We start from the raw sequence: 6113 nt of genomic DNA, 5'->3' as shown, positions 1-6113 counted from the left end.
TCCACACAGAGGATAGGTGTCTGCCGGCCCTAGAGAGCTTGCCTGAGCATCTACAGGAGACATCTTGGATCCCAGACTCTACTTAGACAATTCTGCACAGATGATAGGTGTCTGCATAGCCTGGGAGGGCTTTGCATGAGCATCTGAAGGAGACATCTTAGATCCCAGACTCCACTGAGACAACTCTGCCCAGGTGAGAGTGTGGATTACAGAAGCTAACAGCTTCTGGGACACGTGGGAGCCACAAAGGATCTGAGACAGCCTCGTTTCCCTCCTCCAGACATCCAGGCACCTTCCCTGCCAGAGGATAGGTGTCCACCTGGCCCGGGAAGGCTTTGCCTGAGCATCTGCGGGAGACATCTTGTAAACCTGACTCCACTGAGACAACTCTGCCCAGGTGAGAGTGTGGATTACAGAAGCTAACAGCTCCTGGGACAGGTGGGAGACACAGAGCTCCTGACGTGGCCCCCTTTTCGAGCTCCAGACATCAGGGTACATTCCCTGCCAAAGGATAGGTGTCTGCCCACCCGGGAGGGCTTTTTCTGAGCATCTGCTGGAGACATCTTGTATCCTGGACTCCTCCGAGACTACTATGCACAAAGGATAGGTGTCTGCTTGGCCCTGCGGGGGCTTTGCCTGAGCAACTAACTGCAGGAGACATCTTGGATTCCTGACTCCACCTAGACTACTCTGCACACAGGATAGGTGTCCGTCTGGCCTAGGAGGGCTTTAACTGAGAATCTACGGGAGACATTTTGTCTCCCGGACTCCACAGAGAATACTCTGCACAGACATCGTGGCACCTTCCCAGACAGAGAATAGGTGTCTGCCCAGCCCAGGAGGGCTTCACCTGAGCATCTACAGGAGACATCTTGGATCACAAACGAGACTACTCTGCAAAGGTGAGAGTGTGGATTACAGAAGATAACAGCTTCTGCGACAGGCAGGAGCCACAGGGCTTCTGAAGCAGCCCCCTTTTCAGGCTCCAGACATGAGGGCACCTTCCCTGCCAGACAATAGGTGTCTGCCCGGCCCAGGAGGGCTTTGCTTGAGCATCTATGGAAGACATCTTGGATCCCCAACTCCACCAAGACTGTTCTGCACAGGTGAGAGTGTGGATTACAGAAGCTAACAGCTTCTGGGACAGGCAAGAGGTACAGAGCTTCTGAGGCAGCCCCCTTTTTGGGCTCCAGACATGCGGGCACCTTCCCTGCCAGAGGATAGATGTCTGCCCGGCCCAGGAGGGCTTTGCCTGAGCATCTGCAGGAGACATCTTGGATCCAGGACTCCACCGAGACTACTCTGCACAGGTGAGAGTGTGGATTACAGAAGCTAATAGCTTCTGGGACAGGCAGGAGGTACAGAGCTTCTGAGGCATCCTGGTTTCCCTGCTCCAGACATCCGGGCAACATCCCTGTCAGAGGGTAGGTGTCCACCCGGCCCAGGAAGTCTTTGCCTGAGCATCTGCAGGAAACATCTTGTATCCCAGACTCCACTGAGACAACTCTGCACAGGTGAGATTGTGGATTACAGAAGCTAACAGCTTCTGGGACACGCAGGACACAGAGAGCTTCTGACACAGCCCCCTTTTCCAGCTCCAGACAACAGGGTACCTTCCCCACCAGAGGATAGGTGTCTGCCCGCCCAGGAGGGCTTTGCCTGAGCATCTGTGGGAGACATCATGGATCCCTGACTCCACCTAGGCTACTCTGCACAGGTGAGAGTGTGGATTACAGAAGCTAACAGCTCCTGGGACAGGCGGGAGACACAGAGCTTCTGATGTAGCCGCCTTTTCGAGCTCCAGACATCAGGGTACATTCCCTGCCAGAGGATAGGTGTCTGCCTGCCTGGGAGGGCTTTTTCTGAGCATCTGCAGGAGACATCTTGTATCCTGGACTCTACCCAGACTACTATGCACAAAGGATAGGTGTCCGCTTGGCCCCGGGGAGGGCTTTGCCTGAGCAACTGCAGGAGACATCTTGGATCCCAGACTCCACCTAGACTACTCTGCACCCAGGATAGGTGTCTGCCTGGCCCAGGAGGGCTTTACCTGAGCATCTACGGGAGTCATTTTGTCTCCCGGACTCCACAGAGAATACTCTGCACAGACATCGTTGCACCTTTCCAGACAGAGAATAGGTGTCTGCCCAGCCCAGGAGGGCTTCGCCTGAGCATCTACAGGAGACATCTTGAATCACGGAAGAGACTACTCTGCACAGGTGAGTGTGTGGATTACAGAAGCTAACAGCTTCTGCGACAGGCAGGAGCCACAGAGCTTCTGAGGCAGCCACTATTCTGGGCTCCAGATATCCGGTCTAGTTCCCTGCCAGAGGATAGGTGTCCAAATGGCCCGAGAGGGCTTTGCCTGAGCATCTGTAGGAGACACCTTGTATACTGGATTCCCCCGAGACTACACTGCACAGAGGATAGGTGTCTGCTCAGGCCTGAGGGCTTTGCCTGTGCTTCTGTGGGACACATCTTTGATCCCAGACTCCATGGAGTCTACTCTGCACAGACATCCAGGCACCTTCCCAGACAAAGAATAGGTGTCCTCCTGGCCCAGGAGGGATTTGCCTGAGCATTTACGGGATACAGCTTGGATCCTGGACTCCACTGAGGCTACTCTGCACAGGTGAGAGTGTGGATTACAGAAGCTAACAGCTTCTGGGACAGGTGGGAGACACAGAGCTTCTGAGCCAGCCCCGTTTTCGGGCTCCAGACATGCAGGTACGTTCCCTGCCAGAGGATAGGTGTCTGCCCAGCCCGAGATTGCTTTGCCTGAGCATCTGTGGGAGACATCTTGGATCCCAGATTCCACTGAGGCTACTCCGCAAAGACATCCGGGCACCTTACCTGCCAGAGGGTAGGTGTCCATCCAGCAAGGGAAGGCTTTTCCTGATTATCTGCAGGAGACATCTTTTATTCCGGACTCCACTGAGACAACTCTGCACAGGTGAGAGTGTTGATTACAGGAGCTAACAGCTTCTGGGACAGGCGGGAGCCACAGAGCTTGTGACACAGCCTACTTTTTGGCTTCCAGACATCAGGGTACCTTCCCCACCAGATGATAGGTGTCTGCCCACCCGGGAGGGCTTGCCTGAGCATCTGATGAAGACATCTTGGATCCAGGACTCCACTGAGACTACTTTGCCCATGTGAGAGTGTAGATTACAGAAGCAAATAGCTTCTGGGACAGGTAGGAGCCAATGATTTTCTGATGCAGCCACCTATCTGGGCCCCAGACATCTGGACACCTTCGCTGCCAGAGGATAGGTGCCCCCCCTGGCCTGGGAGGGCTTTGCCTGAGCATCTACAGGAGACATCTTGGATCCTGGACTAAAGGGAGGCTACTGCACAAAGACATCCAGGAACCTTCCCAGACAGAGGATACATGTCCGACCACCCCAGGAAGGCTTTGCCTGAGCATATTCGGGAGACATCTTGGATCCTGGACTCCACTGAGACTACTCTACACAGAGAATAATTGTGTGCTCTGCCCAGGAGGGCTTTGCCTCAGCATCTGTGGGAGACATCTTGAATCATGGACTCCACCAAGACTACTCTGTGCAGGTGAGAGTGTGGATTACAGAAGCTAACAGCTTCTGGAACAGGCGGGAACCACAGAGCTTCTGAGGCTGCCCCCTTTCTGGGCTCCAGACATCTAGGATCCTGGACTCCACTGAGACTACTCTGCACAGACATCCGGGCACCTTCCCTGACAGAGGATAGGTGTCCACCTGGCCTAGGAGGACGTTGCCTGAGCATCTACAGGGGACATCTTGGATCCTGGACTCCACTGAGACAACTCTACACAGAGGACAGGTGTCTGCCTGGCCCTGGAGGGCTTTTCCTTAGCATCTGTGGGAGACAGCTTGTATCCTGGACTCCACTGAGACTACTCTACACAGAGGATAGGTGTCAGCTCAGCCTTGGAGTGCTTTGTCTGAGCATCTGCTGGAGACCTCAAGGATCCCGGACTCCACTGAGACTACTCTGCACAGGTGAGTGGTGGATTACAGAAGCTAACAGCCACATATCTTCTGAGGCAGCCCCCTTTCTGGGCTCCAGACATCCAGGCACCTACCCTGAGAGAGGATAGGGATTCACCCGGCCCGGGAGGATTTTGCCTGAGCATCTGTTGGACACATCCCCAATCCAGGACTCCACTGAGACTAGTCTGCACAGTTGAGAGTGTGGACTACAGAAGTTAACAGCTTCTGGGACAGGTACAATTTGGGCCTTCATCTTCTGCCAGGAGGCAAGTCTGAACGCCAGATATCTGTGCATCTTCCCTGAAAGAGTAGAGTCTTCCTGGAGAGAGTGCTCTGACCACTGAAACTCAGGAGAGTGCTAGTCTCCTTGGTCTGCTGGTAGAGAATAACAGAATTAAGAGAGGAATAAGCTCTAACCAGACACAACTATAACAACTGACTCCAGAGTTTACCAGATGGCAAAAAGCAGACATAAGAATCTTACTAACAAAAACCAAGACCTCTCACCATCATCAGAACCCAGAACTCCACCCTCAGCCAGTCCAGTACACCCGACCACACCCAAAAACCTAGACCCAGATTTAAAGGCATATCTCATGATGATGGTAGAAGACATCAAAAAGGTCTTTAATAAAACACTTAAAGAAATACAGAAGAACACTGCTAAAGACTTGCAAGTCCTTATAGAAAAACAGGAAAACACATCCAAACAGAAGATGGGAATGAACAAAACCATACTAGACCTAAAAAGGGAAGTAGACACAATAAAGAAAACCCAAAATGAGGCAACGCTGGAGGTGCAGAAAATTCCATGGAGAACATAGGCACAACAATCAAAGAAAATACAAAATGCAAAAAATCCTAACTCAAAATATTCAAGAAATCCAGGACACAATGAGAAGACCAAATCTAAGGATAATAGGAGTAGATGAGAATGAAGATTTTCAACTTAAAGGGCCAGCAAATATCTTCAACAAAATTATAGAAGAAAACTTCCCAAACCTAAAGAAAGAGATGCCCATGAACATACAAGAAGCCTAAAGAACTGCAAATAGACTGGACCAGAAAAGAAATTCCTCCCAACTCATAATAATCAGAACAACAAATGCACTAAATAAAGATAGAATACTAAAAGCAGTAAGGGAAAAAGGCCCAGGCTACTATACCCAGCCAAACTCTCAATTACCATAGATGGAGAAAACAAAATATTCCATGACAAAACCAAATTCACAATTATATTTCCATGAATCCAACCCTTCAAAGGATAATGATTGAAAAAAAAATACGAGGACAGAAACCACCTCCTAGAAAAAGCAAGAAGGTAATCCCTCAACAAATCTAAAAGAAGAGAGCCACAAGAACAGAATGCCAACTTTAACAACAAAAATAACAGGAACCAACAATTATTTTTCCTTAATATCTCTTAATATCAATGGACTCGACTCCCCATAAAAAGACATAGACTAACAGACTGGCTACACAAACAGGACCCAACATTTTGCAGCTTTCAGGAAACCCGTCTCAGGGAAAAAGACAGATACTACCTCAGAATGAAAGGCTGGAAAACAATTTTCCAAGCAAATGGTATGAATAAACAAGCTGGAGTAGCCATTCTAATATCTAATAAAATCGACTTCCAACCCAAAGTCATAAAAAAAGATAAGGAGGAGCACTTCATAGTCATTAAAGCTAAAATCTTCCAAGAGAAACTTTCAGTTCTGAATATCTATGCTCCAAATACAAGGGCAGACACATTCATTAAAGAAAATTTAGTAAATCTCAAAGCACACATTGTATCTCACACAATAATAAAGGGAGACTTCAAAATACCACTTTCACCAATGGACAGATCATGGAAACAAAAACTAAACAGGGACACGGTGAAACTAACAGAAGTTATGAAACAAATGGAACTAACAGATATCTACAGAACATTTTATCCTAAAACAAAAGGGTATACCTTATTCTCAGGACCTCATGGTACGTTCCCCAAAATTGACCACATAACTGGTCACAAAACAAGCCTCCCCATATACAAAATTATTGAAATTGTCCCATGCATCCTATCGGATCACCATGGACTAAAGCCGATCTTTCAATAACAAAATAAATAATAGAAAG

Source organism: Mus caroli, chromosome 2 (genome assembly GCF_900094665.2).
Source record: "Mus caroli chromosome 2, CAROLI_EIJ_v1.1, whole genome shotgun sequence".
Lineage (NCBI taxonomy): Eukaryota > Metazoa > Chordata > Mammalia > Rodentia > Muridae > Mus > Mus caroli.
Note: the sequence above shows the minus strand (reverse complement) of the source record.